This window comes from Eurosta solidaginis, chromosome 3 (genome assembly GCF_040869045.1).
Source record: "Eurosta solidaginis isolate ZX-2024a chromosome 3, ASM4086904v1, whole genome shotgun sequence".
NCBI lineage: Eukaryota > Metazoa > Arthropoda > Insecta > Diptera > Tephritidae > Eurosta > Eurosta solidaginis.
Genome location: NC_090321.1, coordinates 60,036,416 through 60,053,334, shown reverse-complemented (window position 1 = coordinate 60,053,334; position 16,919 = coordinate 60,036,416). Strand labels below are relative to the sequence as shown.

The 16,919-nt window shown below is 38.6% G+C and overlaps 1 protein-coding gene across 43 annotated transcripts in view; it reads right to left on the bottom strand.

Annotated features, from left to right (window-relative positions):
* Window positions 1–10,256, bottom strand: part of Dscam1 (Down syndrome cell adhesion molecule 1) — a 274,746-nt gene extending 264,490 nt beyond the window's left edge. For 42 of the 43 annotated variants that reach the window (XM_067771930.1, XM_067771929.1, XM_067771923.1 and 39 more), the window contains exon 1: window positions 9,960–10,256. The gene's annotated coding sequence lies outside the window, so the exon portion shown is untranslated. The remainder of the gene's footprint in view (window positions 1–9,959) is intronic. The other variant, XM_067771899.1, reaches the window with a different exon arrangement.
* Window positions 10,257–16,919: the final 6,663 nt, after the last annotated feature.

Below are 16,919 nucleotides of genomic sequence, written 5' to 3'. Positions count from 1 at the left end.
TTCTTTGCCCAGTCCACAAGAAGGGGGATACTGCAAAATGCACCAACTATCGTGGAATCAGCCTTCTTAATATCGCATATAAGGTCCTTTCAAGTGTATTGTGCGAAAGATTGAAGCCCACCGTGAACCGGCTGATTGGACCTTATCAGTGCGGCTTCAGACCTGGTAAATCTACCATCGACCAGATTTTCACAATGCGCCAAATCTTGGAAAAAACCCGTGAAAAGAGAATCGACACACATCACCTCTTCGTCGATTTTAAAGCCGCCTTCGACAGCACGAAAAGGAGCTGCCTATATGCCGCTATGTCTGAATTTGGTTTCCCCGCAAAACTTATACGGCTGTGCAAAATGACGTTGAGCAACACCATCAGCTCAGTCAGAATTGGGAAGGACCTCTCCGAGCCGTTCGAAACTAAACGAGGTTTCAGACAGGGTGACCCCCTATCGTGCGATTTCTTTAATTTGATGCTGGAGAAAATTATACTAGCTGCAGAACTTAACCGCACTGGAACAATATACTATAAAAGCGTGCAATTACTGGCATATGCTGATGACATTGATATCATCGGCCTAAACACCCGCGCTGTTAGTTCTGCTTACTCCAAGCTGGAGAAAGAAGCGGTAAAGATGGGTTTGATGGTGAATGAGGACAAAACGAAGTACCTGCTGTCATCGAGCAAAGAGTCAGCGCATATGCGCCTTGGCAACCACGCTACTGTTGGCAGCCATAATTTCGAAATAGTAAAAGACTTCGTTTATTTGGGAACCAGCATCAACATTAGCAACAACATCAGCACTGAAATCCAGCGAAGAATCAATCTTGCCAATAAATGCTACTTTGGACTAGGTAGGCAATTGAAAAGTAAAGTCCTCTCTCGGCGAACGAAAATCATACTCTACAAGTCACTTATCGTACCCGTCCTGCTATATGGGGCAGAAGCATGGACCATGACAACAGCAGATGAAGCGGCTTTGGGAGTGTTCGAGAGAAAAGTTCTTCGAAAGATTTATGGACCTCTACGCGTTGGCGATGGCGAGTACCGAAGAAGATTTAATGATGAGCTGTACGAGCTATACGCAGACATCAACATAGTCCAGCGAATTAAAACGCAGCGGCTGCGCTGGCTAGGCCATGTTATGCGAATGAAAGATGATGCTCCGGCCAGGAAAGTGTTTCTATCGGAACCCGCCTATGGAAGCAGAGGTAGAGGGCGGCCCCCACTCCGTTGGAAGGACCAGGTGGAAAACGATTTAAACTCCCTTGGTGTGACCAATTGGCGCCGGTTGGCGGAGCGAAGGAGCGACTGGCGCGCCTTGTTGGACGGCCATAACCGTTTAGACGGTTAAGCGCCAATTAAGTAAGTAAGTAATATAGGGCCGCAAACCGGATTTGAGCCGAATCGCAACTTTATTCGGGGTATGATTTGAACTACCGGAAACCACTTGAAAAAAGTTTGGTCCGGTACAATTTTTGTTATACTATGTGAAGTAGAGATATACGCCGCCGATAAACGCCGCCGCCGCCGCCGATTTTAGTCGTTTTTCGCACGCCACCGCCGAATGTCGAAAATATCGGCGCGGCGGCGTCCTGCGCTTTTCTGTATTTTCTACTCGTTTAGGACTGTTTATACCATTTATTGTTCAGGTCGAAATGCGCATCACTGCTAGTTATAAGAAAGTAATTGCGAAAATTAACTCTTTCTAACTGTTCAAGATGTCAGCTTAACACGGACTTTGCATCACCCAATTCACCAAGTTATTAAAACAAAACACTAAAAGAAAAGTTTTATAATAAATTATATGCTCACTTTGCATTTTTTTTTTTACAAAAAATTAATAATTAACAATGAATTCAAATAAAATGACCAAGGCGAACATGTTTGCAAATTGTCCTCAAGTTGTTAAAAAAAGCTAATTACCCGAAAAAGGTGCCGATTTTTAATAAAAATTTACATTGTGATTGGCTGAAGGAATAAGCGAAATCAGTGATGCAAAATCCTTTAGTAGGTTCTAGGGGAATAAAAACTCCTTTGAAATGATTCTTACCTCATACTTAAGTTGAAGATATATGTACGTATGAGAAGGGTTTGAAAAATCACTTGGGCTTACATTTAAATACCTGTTGTTTATTTGCGAAACTATACAATAGCTTCTGAAATGTTAATTTTGATTTTCACACTTCATCCTTTAACACCCGGTTTGACATTTCCTATCCAAAACTAGTCCCTTGGAGTGAATCACATTGTTTATAGCTTATCAACCAAGTTTAAATATCACCTACGCGTTACGGCTCCTTTTACAAATGTGAATACGTGGGCACATATATTTACTAGGTGAGGCTTTGTCCTTCTCAAAAACACTCAAAGTGGTGAAGCAAAAGCTTTCCCAAGACAGGCGAGCTAATGTGTGCTACTACCCTAACATAGTGGACAGTCGAACTAGTCTGAAAACTGAAGCTACGCGGTCATCCATTCTAAAATATCGTTTTGATTTAAAGAGGAATATTGAAATCAATATTGTCAACACAAACGTCTGCAAATTTTGGTCTACATTTTAAAAGTTTTATCCAGGGTCCTTGTAAAGTTAATTATAATGCTTATAATTTCGAGGGCGGCATCCTTGGGCGAATAGTCAATCCCTAACGTTTCAAGGTCTTTCTCTGGTGTAGCTCGACAGCATAGCGCGACAAAAACATCCGTTAGAAAGTCTTGGGAGCTAAACCTAGAGCTTCTAGGAAAGTGACGTCGACGAAGGTACATATGAGTTCGAAGTCGCAGTCCTATAGCTTCTGTGCTGGCATATGGTGTGAGGGTCAGGAGGCGTCGTAGCGAATCGTGGTCGGGATTGCTACTGTTCGCACATCGGGAATTGTAGCTCTTAATCATCGGGAATTAGTAGCTCGAAAGAACTGGATGTGCCGTGTGCCACGAAAGTCATGAGTATTAATAGACCATTAATAGCAACCGTAAGTCGCCTTTGTGTGTGGAGCCACAAATGATTTAAAGAAATTGTGTTCGCGACGATTATTAGGAGTTAACCCCAAGAAAATCGTTTTTTCCGGAATAGTTTGAGGATATAGTTTTTCATATTTTATGACTTTTATTCATTTTAGAAGCCACAAATATACCAATGATTTTGAACTCATATATTTACTACTTTTATTGATATAAAATTTTTTACAAATAGGGTCTTCGGGTCAAGTTTGACCCATTGTAAACGCACTATTATTTTTGTTTTGCTCAATAATCTTTTTGGCGAACTTCCGCTTTTCTAACGTCTATAAATTCAAAATAAACGCTTATAGACATATGTTTGTCTTGCTTCCTTTTATTGCATTTGTGTTTTTATATCGGGGAATCCCCAGATTATTGGTTTGTGAGTGAACTAAAAATGTTTGCTTGCAATACTGATACAGTAGTAAAATAAACATGGAAAGAGTAACGCGAACAAATTTGAACGCTAAGAAAAATGGCTTCAAAGAAAATAAAAGATAGTGAAATAGAGGTCCTATTGAATGAAGTATCAGACGAAGAGGAATCTTGTTCAGAAAGTGAAGATAACATTGAATACGCTGAGTCGTCAGATAGTGAAAGTGATAGTCAAAGTAATAACGAAAATAGTTTCACTGAGGACTTCGTTTCAAAAAATAGACAAATAAGATACTCAAAGGTGCCTTATAACAATAGATATGGAACAGCTCCCATGGAAAATGTTATCAATACAATTCCAGGTGTTACTCGTTACGCCTTTTCAAGAATTACTGAGGAAGAGATGTTAAGCTTTCAACTATTCTTCCCAACTCCTGTGATGAGCACTATTTTGAGATTCACAAACATTGAAGGAAAACATATTTTCGGTGATGATTGGACCGGCATCGACGAGATTGAAATGTTCGCATTTATTTGTTTACTTTTGTTAGCTGGAGTGTATCGGTTAAATAATGCAAGTACCGAAAGTTTATGGCACCCTGAAAGGGGAAGACCCATATTTGGAGCAATTATGCCATTGAAAAGGTTCAAAGTCATTTCAAGAGTGATAAGGTTCGACAATAGAGACACTCGGAGCCAACGGACAATGGTAGACAAGTTTGCACCGATACGTGAACTGCGGAATCAGTGGGTTGACTTGTCGCCCAAACTTTATAACCCTTCACAAGATGTAACAATCGATGAGCAGCTGGTATCATTCAGAAGAAGATATATTTTCATAATGTTTTGGTATCAATTAAGTAGTATAAAACGATTGAACCTTTTCAACTGATTCGATTCGGGGGCTTACAGGTACACTCATATCAGTAAAAGATTTCTTAATTCGTTCGACCCACTAAACCGAAGCCTATCGCTTTGTGGTTTGGTGCTCTGGTATATATGTATAGCTGTATGAAAAAGGAATATCCATAAAATGGCAATGGTATCATCGGCACTTGCTTTGCTTTGCCGCTGATGTCGATCCATCTGCCTGGCAGCTCAACGTAACTAACCTGGTGAGAGTTAGTATCGTGTAAGGATAATGAGAATCACTACTACAATAACGCAGTGAAATAATATTTTTCCAAAATGTGCGTACATACATATGTATACAAGTAAGGTTGAGGATTATACTGCGAACTCACGTATTGTGTTGTTGTTGTTGTTTTGTATGCCTCTTTTCTTCACTATATGTATTCTCAAACGGCACCAAAAGCAGGGACAAAGTGTGAATGGTGCTAGCATAAAACAAGAGGACTAACTCCTCCAACTATTAAAAAATATATATATACCATCTATCCCAGCCAACATATTGAAGCCTAAGCGAATCGAAAACGAAACGATAGCATTCATCTCAACGCAGGCGATTTCGAATACGTTGCAGCTAGAAAAGAGATGAGTATCCTGCGTCGAGCTTTTACTGAAAGAGATTCACGACAGCGTGGAGAAAGTGTTAAGCCAATTAATGGTGACTTATCCATAACCAGATAAAACAGCTGATCGAACCAACCTTATGTATATCGATGTAATCGATTAATAGTGCCCTACCATAACGCCAACGCCATAACCATACCATAGCCAACCAATTGGTTTTTGGTTTTTCGCCATATCCATAACCTAAAAAAATATTTGAGTTGGAGAATTTATTAACTTTTTGATTTTATTTATTGTTTTGGATACGTTTTGACTAAGATACTTCTTTTTTGTCGTATATGTTTGTAATTTTTTGCGTTTTCTTCATTTTTATGAAATTTTCAGGATTTTTAGGTTAAGGCACCATTAATCGATCACATTGGAGATGGTTATGGATATGGGTATGGCTACGACTATGGCGTTAGGGTTAAGGAAGTTTAATTGGCCCTTTAGCGTGCAAATCTTAATAGAGCAGTGCTAGATAGCGGCCTGAATAACGGGAAAACTATAATGCCTTCGTAAGCATATGCGCAACTCATTTACATTTTTGCTCACTGGCCAGAAGCGAGTCGCATCCTTGTTGTGGAGACCTTCAACTTTTGTACGTGCCTCGAAAACGAAGTCGCGAAGCATTGCTCAACGTGCTTGCTGGGTGTTAAATATTTATATACATATATGTGTATATGTTGAAAGGAAAATGTGATGGTGGTGAGTGATAGAATGAATACACTGAAAGAAATTATAATAGAAGAATGATAACTTGAAATAACCAGCCGACGCTAGAATATAAGTCGGGATAACCCTTGGTCGTTTCTACTTTAGGAATGAGAACTAGTACAATACATTTTTTTGGGCCCATACCGACTATTTCGCCCCCTCACACCCCACCCTAATATAAATGGTCTTCGCACATGAAATGCTAAGATTTAATAGCTGCAGAACAACTGGAGAATTAAAAATAATAAATCATGCTAGAGTCTGGAGGATCACATCCCTCAGAGGTGGCTAAAAATCTAACTAAGGGCATGGACACGATGATCTCAGTAGAACGTTATATAGATTTATATTGACACCCATTCATTCATTCATGAGTTGGCATTTACCGCATAGGTTATTTCAGCCGTCAGCTTTTGTTGTGGAATGCATCGCACCGTTTAAAGGGCCTGGCAAAGTTGACATAGTCATAACCATATTTTTCCTTATACATATCAATTGGCATCAAGTTATTGGTGCCTTAACCTAAAAACGTGACGGAAGGAACTCATTCATCACCGTTTTTTGCCACCGCTTTTGTCAAAGCGGTGAACATTTTGTCAAATCTTATAACTTTAAACGAGCAATATAGCCGAACGATCTCGGGAACGGCTCAACCGATTTAAATGAAATTTGGCACAGAGATAATGTATCACCTTCTAAGACTTTCTACCTAGGTGTTGCCACTCAGAATGTTTCACAAGGTTGCCCACTATTCGAAATTAAAAAAAATTGAGATAAGCCGATATCGGTATCAAACAAAAGGTATTTCACTCCGCATTACAATAGGGACATTTTTGAGTAGGGTTGCCATTTAGGGTTGCCACCTATTCCAAAAAAAATTACATGGGATATGCCGATATGGGTATCAAACGAAAGGTATTTCACTCCGCATTTCAATAGGGACATTTTTGAGTAGAGGTGCCATTTGGGGTTGCCACCTATTCGAAATTAAAAAAAAAATGCATAAGATATGCCGAAATGGGTATCAAACGAAAGGTATTTCACTCCGCATTACAATAGGGACATTTTTGAGTAGGGTTGTCATTTAAGGTTGCCATCTTTTCGAAATAAAAAAAAATTGCATGAGATATGCCGATATGGGTATCAAACGAAAGGCATTTCACCCCGCATTACAATAAGGACATTTTTGAGTAGGGTTGCAATTTAGGGTTGCCACATACTCGAAATTAAAAAAAAAATTGCATGGGATATGCCGATATGGATATCAAACGAAAGGTATTTCATTCCGCATTACAATAGGGATATTTTTGAGTAGGGTTGCCATTTGGGGTTGCCACCTATTCAAAATGAAAAAAATTTAATAAGATATGCCGATATGGGTATCAAACGAAAGGTATTTCACTCCGCATTGCAATAGGGACATTTTGGAGTAGGGTTGTCATTTAAGGATGCCACCTATTCGAAATAAAAAAAAATTGCATGAGATATGCCGATATGGGTATCAAACGAAAGGTATTTCACTTCGCATTACAATAGGGACATTTTTGAGTAGGGTTGCCATTCAAGGTTGCCACCTATTCGAAATAAAAAAAAAGAAATGTTGCCAGCACAACGAAACGTTGCCGAGCAAAGCTCGGTCGCCTAGGTACTATTTATAAAATAAACAATATTTTTGAATTTAAATTTTTTTGTAGATGTTTTATTTTTGTATGTGCAGTTAAAAAATAAGAAGAAAAACTAAAAAAAAAGGAAAAATGTAAAATAAAATTTTGTGGATCGTCTGCCGTAAGTGTTCATAGTTTCCTACAAAGCGTTGCCGCTGAAAACAGTGAGTATACCGGGTGTTCTTTAGCGGTCGTAATAAAGCGGCACCGCTTTTCGAGGAAACCAAGCCTTAAGTCTCTTAAGGCAAAACGTATCCAAAATATAAATAAAATATACAAAAAGTTAATCAATTCACCAACTCAAATATTTTTAGGTTATGGATATGGCGAAAAACCAAAAACCAATTGGGTGGCTATGGTATGGTTATGCCTAGGGAGTTATGGTATGGCACCATTGACCAATTACATTGATTTCCATAAGGTTGGTTGAATCAGCTGTTTTATATGGATATGGATGGATACGTCAACTTTGCCAGGGTGATTTTTGTTCGTTTATAGAGGACTTTATTTCCCATTTTTCCACAAAGTTCAAAGCAGCACTTGTGTGTAAGAAGGATTCTTTGTTGAATTTATAAGCTGGCATTGCTTTTGCTATCAACGGTGACATCCGAATAGACAAAGTCCTCCTCTGTTTCAAATTTATGTCTGTGTGATAACAGCAAATACTTATGGTGATTTCCATTTTTTCTTGAAATGAAATCACCATAAGCCTCGTTCTCGTTCACCGTTAGGTAACGTAACGATGTAACGTTTGCTTGACGTATGGCCATTTACGGTCTATAATCTAAGCCGGTCGTTTGAGATTTGATTTTCAAACTTAATTTATATCATTTAAAGATAAAGGCATTTGACAAGATTTGCCTCTGAAGAGATTATGGCCGAAATTCTCTTCCAATTTGCTGATTTCATTTTGCAATCGAACCAAGGCTGTCTGAATTCGGCGGGGATTGGAATGAAAAGATGTCAACGAATTGAAGAGTGGCGGAGGAAGGTATGAAGATTGTATGTCAATGGTGGTGGTATGAGCTGCTGATTATGCGATCCTATGACATTTACTGGGAGTATCGATAGCTCCTGGGGGTGAGATAAACACATACTATTTTAGGTCTCCTTGAATTAAGTAATAATAATAATAAAAAATTTACGCGATATACCTCTGAGGAGCTTTAGGCGAGCTTCTCATATGATTTGTAGCGTGTTACTCCAAGTTTTTACTAGAAAATGGACCTACATGTTATATGCCAAATCCGAAAGATATATGAATTTTCGCTGAGAAGCTTTTCATGGCCGAGGGGAACACATTCAGAAAACCGTTGAACAGGTTCAGAAAGTTAAAATATACGTTTGAGCTTCTGTCACACCCAAAGTTTCTATCTACTATGTATTACTTGTTAATTTCAGGAGAACAATCAAATTTAGTTCGTAACCTAAATTTATTTACAATGTACCTAACATCAACAAAATAGACGCACTAGTTTATGCAGCGAAATTGTGGCAAATTGAAAATTGCAACATTTTTAAAGTGCAAAACAAGGATAGCTAATGTATATATCAACCAATTCGTACTCAGTACAGATTTTGACAGTTGCAATTTGACAGTTTCCCATAGTTGCACATGTACGTATGTATGTGCATGACATGCGCAATAAATTGCTAAATACAACAAAGGAAAAAACTATAATTTGTGCTAAATGCAAATCTACAAAATTAAAAGCACATTTTTCAAATGTAATTTTCTAAATGAAAAATATCTCAAAAGATACAAATGCAACCGGAAAATGACAGCGAATTAAATGAATTTCCGTTTCGGAGTACTTCCAAATATGAAAACCTGACATTTCTCTGCTTTTGTAGCGCTTGAAAACACCGCACCCAAAAAAATTCGACAGCAGCTAAATATTTATTTTTCGCTTCACACAGCACACAAGCAAGTACACACCCTTTTATGCGCCTAGATGTATGTATGTATTTTTTCTGTGGTAATGGTGCTAGAGACGTTCGGGACGTATGGGGTCATTAGGAAAACAAGGGCGCTTGCTGCGGAAACTTGGTGCTGCTTGCTGACTGTCGCATGGAAAAATTGGCAGAAAAAAGTGAAGCGAAAAATCGATAGCTGAAACTTCAGTGAAGGAACTCCGGAATGCTGTGGCTAGTCGCAGAAAATATCAAGATTTTTCCAAAATTTAGCTTGCAAACACTATTGTAACAAGTTAAAATTTTGAAAAAGATACTTTTATTTTTTTTATACGAAGGCTGGCGTGGACGCTACAACTGGTAAAAATTGGAAAATTGGGCATTATGACTAAAGATAAACAGTTTTTTTCACAAAAACCCACCTTTTTTTAGAATTTTCTGCGTATCTCTGCTAAACTATATCCTTTTATTTGATGTTTTCCGTTATATACACATTTTTAATTTGCTTTTAAATGCGGGGCGCAGTATGCAGTTACAAAGAAGCCACTAATCCATGGGGGTGGCTTCCTGTAAACTACACACACAGCACCACACAATAGCATTCACTATTTTTTATTTCGAAACTTTTCAATTTCATTATAAATTTATTCACATTTTTCGAATAGCCCATTTAATTCTCTACTTAGAAACACATTTTTCACTTATTTCTTATCACGTTAATTTTTTCCACACAAATATCATTGAATCAAATAAATTAACAATTTTCATTAAATTAAAATCACCTTCCAAATTTATAAACCAAGTACATATATGTGTTTGTGTATCGCGCGCACGCACACAATTCACCAAACAAACGCGTAGCACCGGAACCGGTTTCGCTTGATTTGCTATTTGTATTCGTCGCTTCGGTGTGTTGTTCTTATTTTTGTTGTGATTGCTGTTGTTGGTGTAATAGATACACCGTCTGAGGGTTGTTGGTGTGATTGTGTGACTCTATCACACTTCCACACACATGCAAACAATCTGACAAACGCTCACAGACTCCCTAAACGTGCGATTAAAATGAACGACTCGCAGCCTTCCACTTTCATACAAATCCAAACGCTAACTGAAATCATGAACACCAGCGATGCTTGCTAGACCCTGCTTGTACATGTTATGAAAGTGTAGTAGATCTACTGCTTTTGTGCTGACACGCCAACACTTAAAGGGTAAATTTGTTGCAACATGCGACCAATTTGAGTTGAGTTCATGCATGTTCGAGAGTTCGTAGGGTTTAGTGATGTTAATCTCGGATTTTCGGGATTTTAAGCCCGAATGACGCTAACTTTTTGAAATAATAGCTGTTGTTTTTTACACGCGTATACGTTTACGTTTACGCGTAAAAAAACGCTTATCCTCGCTTAGATAATGCTTAGGAGACCCATCTAGCGGCAGTGGTTAAATAACTAGCTACAGCGCAGGGTGTAGAGGTGAAACATAGACACATATTTCAGTTGCTTCTGAGTATAACGCGTATTGAAATTTAGCAGTACTAATTTTCAGCGCAGCAATTTCAGAAATGTAGATAAAGTTTAACGCTTAGCAGTCCATATAAAGTTTAAGGGTATATGTGTATAGATGTAAAAAAAACACAGCTAATACATGGTTTTTTTTACCATCTTCCGTTAGTCACTTTTCTATATGTTAACCAAACTTTATTTTCCACCAATGTGAATTCGCGTCTCAGTTAAGTACAAGGGAATAGTGGAAACTAAAGTCAGCTGCTTGGCTAGTTTTCGTGTATTCACAATAGATCTGACCTGCACTGACCATATCAACTTTGTGGTTGGTAAAATCTATAATATCCTTCGTAACTTATACAGAACTGCCTATTTATTACCGCGAGACGCTAAAATGAAGCTAGACAAAGCTCTTATAATACCTCACATTTCTTATGGAGAACTTATTTATGGTAGCCTTGACTCGCTGTCGCTTAATAAATTGCAGCTAGCCATAAACAATACTGCTCGGTTCGTATTTTCTAAGAGGAAATTTGACCATATATCTTCGTACGCTGCCCAAATTCTCGGAAGTGACGTTTGTACTTTCCTAAAAATGAGAAATTTATGTTTCTTACACAAACTACTACATTTTCAATATCCGCCTTACTTATTTAATAAACTAACTTTGTGTCAGTCTACTCGGACTCTGAATCTATTCATCCCTAACTTTAAGTACGTGACATCCTTCAGAATGTTCTTTGTCAGTACAATCCGTCTTTGGAACCCACTACCCTCCAAGACGAAAGCAATCAGAAAAGCCAGATGTTTCAAACTAGCAGTAATATCCTTCCTTAATCCATAACTTATCTTAATTATATAATTCTATCAACTTACTTTAAATTATATAATTCTATCATTGATTATTCAACTAATGGGTCAAGGATGCTCCTTTCACACAATATACAAATAAAAATTAATAGATTTTCTTTTTTAAATGTTATTATCTTCTTTACCTTTTATTCTTCAAGAAAACTCCTTTTTATATGTAATATGTAGTTGTAAGATCTGATTGATGTACTATCTAAAAGACATAGTCTTATTTGTACAAATATGTTCAAATAAATAAATAAATAAAATAAATTGTTGCGATTTGTTCTACAAAATATTCACCATCAACCATATTGTCACCCTGTGTTGATGAAAACGCAAATGTCAATTGAAGCCGGTATGCGTGCTGATCCAGAAATAAAATGATCCTAAAATCTGCCAGGTAACTGTAGTGTTTTTCAGCCGTAAGTTACAGCCATGCATAAAGCAGTAGAAATACGGGAAGGGGAAGGGAAGGGAAATAGCTTAAACTGCAGCCGGGTCAATCTTTACATTGACAGCCAACCTTCAATTAAGGAACATATCTAAAAGTGTGTTAGAGTGTAATCAATCCCCGGAAAGCGTGCAGATAGGGAGAAAAGTACATCTATATTGATTCTCTGGGCATATGGGAATAGATGAAAATAAAAAGGAGGATGAGATAAAAAGAAGGCGAGAGTTGCACATGATCGACCAAGCAGGTAGGTATCGGAAACCATGTACAGGTCTAACAACCTTAGAATAACAAAGATACCGTTATAATTGAAACTGTAGGGACATGATAGGCATTATGGCTGGATACTGCCTTCCGGCGTCACATACTTTTTAAATTAGGCCTAGTCAGTGGTAGCAGATTTATAAATTTGCGGTTGGAGGAAGAAAGGATCGAGCACTTTTTGTGGTCGTACCCTGCGCTTTCCAGGCTAAGAGCGCTATTAATAGTGGCACAGCTATCAGATCTTAAAGCAGCATGTAACACAGATCATATACAGCTGCTAGTATTTGCCAACAGGACGGAGTTATTTTATAACATAGGCCCTGTTTTCTAATGAGGCTTTTCAGTTCGGTCGTTGAGCATCAATCTAACCGATTTCCATCATCCTGCAACCACAAAAGGCGCAAAAGCTCTTTGCGAAAGTCAAGTAATTCTAGCGGAACATATTTCCAAACAATTCACGGGTTATGCTCTCCAGCGTTCTACAAAGTGGTTAAACAAGTTTTTAGCGGACTGTTTGCATACTATCTTTTTAGTTTAGTGACCAAAATTGTAATTGGTAAAGTGTAGTTGTAGTGTTTTTCACTCTATGTAAATTAAAAAAAATTTCTAACTCAAAAAATATGTACTATATCACATATAGAACTTATTGCAACACAAACTATACCAAAAGACTGAACATCAAACATACCCTTAAGACAAAATGTTGCTTAGTGAGGGGAAATAAGTTCGAGTTTACACCAATCATGGGCAGAAATGCCCAATTGTTTTGGGAAATTTTTTGCCGGGTGTTTGCAAGTATTTTTTATATGCCTTGATTATTGGTATTTTTGTTTTGATTATGCATATTCGCTTGTGTCAAAACATAGTGTGCGAAAGCATGCGCACTGCGCAGTATGGATGATAAAATTACCCACAAAAGCATGTGGGACCATGTCATGGCGTTGTTTATAATACCTGAAATGTGTATAAAATTTGTGTATCTCTAGTTGTATGAGTTTTGAAGAGAATAAAAGTGCATATAGGTATTGTATGTATGTATGCAGTTTTATGAGGAAGGCATTTCTTTTCGATTCATTGTTGCAGGTAAATTTCCAAGTATTTGTTAGTGGCGGTAAATATTAAATTGGCAAGGCAAACGTAAATACTTGTTTTAAACAAATGACTGAAGAAACGAACTTGAAACAATGCACCATTCATATTCTCTGCGAATTAAAATTTGGAAATAAAACAACTATTTGGAAATACCAATGACGGATGGTTGGTTTGTGTGTCGATAAATCCAATTAGTGCTAATGCCACATGAGTCCCATTGCCCGTTTAGTACCATAAAATAAAATAAAATAATTGTTTGGCGCGATTTACCTCCGGAGAGATTTAGGCCGAGTTTCTCTTCCAAATTGCGGGGTGCTTATTCTTTAATTTTCCCTACAAACTGGCGGGAGGGGACCTACATGTTTTATGCCGACCCCGAACGCCATCTGCAAGGCAGATGCATTTTCCATGAGAGGCTTTTCATGGCAGAAATACACACGGAGTGTTTGAATAATCACTGCCTAGGGGCGACTACGCCTAGAAAAACGTGATTCTAATTCAAAAACCCTTTTTCTAAATTTTTGATGTTACTTTGCCAGGGAGTTGAACCAAAGACCTTCGGTGTGGAAGGCATAGCACGTTATCATCACACCACAACGGATAGTAATGATTACTTTACAGCCAAATCCCCATTACAGGTACATGGTAATCCATTCCTTTCCTCCACAGGAAACAAATTTAATACATTTCAATTTCTTAAAATAACAAGTAAGGAAGGTTAAGTTCGGGTGTAACCGAACATTACATACTCAGTTGAGAGCTATGGTGACAACATAAGGGAAAATAACCATGTAGGAAAATGAACCGAGGGTAATCCTGGAATGTGTTTGTATGACATGTGTATCAAATGAAAGATACTAAAGAGTATTTTATGAGGGAGTGGGCCATAGTTCTATAGGTGGACCCCATTTAGGGATCTCGCCATAAAGGTGGATCAGAGTTGACTCTAGAATTTGTTTGTACGATATGGGTATCAAATGAAAGAGGTTAATGAACATTTTAAAAGGGAGTGGGCCTTATGTCTATAGGTGGACGCCTTTTCGAGATATCGCCATAGAGGTGGACCAGGGGTGACTCTAGAATGCGTTTGTACAATATGGATATCAAACGAAAGGTGTTAATAAGTATTTCAAAAGGGCGTGGTATTTAGTTCTATAGCTCGACGCCTTTTCGAGATATCGCCATTAAGGTGGACCAGGGGTGACTCTAGAATGTGTTTGTACAATATGGGTATCAAATTAAAGGTATTAATGAGGGTTTTAAAAGGGAGTGGTGGTAGTTGTATAGGTGGTCGCCTTTTCGAGATATTGGCATAAAGGTGGACCAAGGGTGACTCTAGAAAGCGTTTGTACAATATGGGTCTCAAACGAAAGGTGTTAATGAGTATTTTAAAAGGGCGGGGGTCTTAGTTCTATAGGTGGACACCTTTTCGAGATATCGCCATAAAGGTGGACCAGGGGTGACTCTAGAATGTGTTTGTACGATTTGGGTATCAAATTAAAGGTATTAATAAGGGTTTTAAAGGGGAGGGGTGGTAGTTGTATAGGTGGCTGCGTTTTCGAGATATCGGCGTAAAGGTGGACCAGGCGTGACTCTAGAATGCGTTTGTACAATATGGGTATCAAACGAAAGGTGTTAATGAGTATTTTAAAAGGGCGTGGGGCTTAGTTCTATAGGTGGACGCCTTTTCGAGATATCGCCATAAAGGTGGACCAGGGGTGACTCTAGAATACGTTTGTACAATATGGGTATCAAACGAAAGGTGTTAATGAGTATTTGAAAAGGGCGTGGGGCTTAGTTCTATAGGTGGACGCCTTTTCGAGATATCGCCATAAAGGTGGACCAGGGGTGAATCTAGAATGTGTTTGTACGATATGGGTATCAAACGAAAGGTGTTAATGAGTATTTCAAAAGAGCGTGGGTTTAGTTCTATAGGTCGACGCCTTTTCGAGATATCGCCATAAAGGTGGACCAGGGGTGAATCTAGAATGTGTTTGTACGATATGGGTATCAAACGAAAGGTGTTAATGAGTATTTGAAAAGGGCGTGGGGCTTAGTTCTATAGGTGGACGCCTTTTCGAGATATCGCCATAAAGGTGGACCAGGGGTGAATCTAGAATGTGTTTGTACGATATGGGTATCAAACGAAAGGTGTTAATGAGTATTTGAAAAGGGCGTGGGGCTTAGTTCTATAGGTGGACGCCTTTTCGAGATATCGCCATAAAGGTGGACCAGGGGTGAATCTAGAATGTGTTTGTACGATATGGGTATCAAACGAAAGGTGTTAATGAGAATTTTAAAAGGGCGTGGGGCTTAGTTCTATAGGTGGACGCCTTTTCGAGATATCGCCATAAAGGTGGACCAGGGGTGACTCTAGAATACGTTTGTACAATATGGGTATCAAACGAAAGGTGTTAATGAGTATTTGAAAAGGGCGTGGGGCTTAGTTCTATAGGTGGACGCCTTTTCGAGATATCGCCATAAAGGTGGACCAGGGGTGAATCTAGAATGTGTTTGTACGATATGGGTATCAAACGAAAGGTGCTAATGAGTATTTGAAAAGGGCGTGGGGCTTAGTTCTATAGGTGGACGCCTTTTCGAGATATCGCCATAAAGGTGGACCAGGGGTGAATCTAGAATGTGTTTGTACGATATGGGTATCAAACGAAAGTTGTTAATGAGTATTTTAAAAGGGCGTGGGGCTTAGTTCTATAGGTGGACGCCTTTTCGAGATATCGCCATAAAGGTGGACCAGGGGTGACTCTAGAATACGTTTGTACAATATGGGTATCAAACGAAAGGCGTTAATGAGTATTTGAAAAGGGCGTGGGGCTTAGTTCTATAGGTGGACGTCTTTTCGAGATATCGCCACAAAGGTGGACCATGGGTGACTCTCGAATGTGTTTGTACGATATGGGTATCAAATTAAAGGTATTAATGAGGGTTTCAAAAGGAAGTGGTGGTAGTTGTATAGGTGGTCGCCTTTTCGAGATATCGCCATAAAGGTGGACCAGGGGTGACTCTAGAATGTGTTTGTACAATATGGGTATCAAATTAAAGGTATTAATGAGGGTTTTAAAAGGGAGTGGTGGTAGTTGTATAGGTGGCTGCCTTTTCGAGATATCGGAGTAAAGGTGGACCAGGGGTGACTCTAGAATATGTTAGTACGATATGGGTATCAAACTAAAGGTATTAATGAGGGTTTTAAAAGGGAGTGGTGGTAGTTGTATAGGTGAACGCCTTTTCGAGATATCGGTATAAAGGTGGACCAGGGGTGACTCTAGAATGCGTTTGTACAATATGGGTATCAAACGAAAGGTGTTAATGAGTATTTTAAAAGGGAGTGGGCCTTAGTTCTATAGGTGGTCGCTTTTTCGAGATATCGCCATAAAGGTGGACCAGGGGTGACTCTAGCATATGTTTGTACGATATGGGTATCAAATGAAAAGTGTTAATGAGTATTTTAAAAGGGAGTGGGCCTTAGTTCTAAAGGTGGTCGCCTTTTCGAGATATTGCCATAAAGGTGGACCAGGGGTGACTCTAGACTTTGTTTGTACAATATGGGTATCAAACGAAAGGTG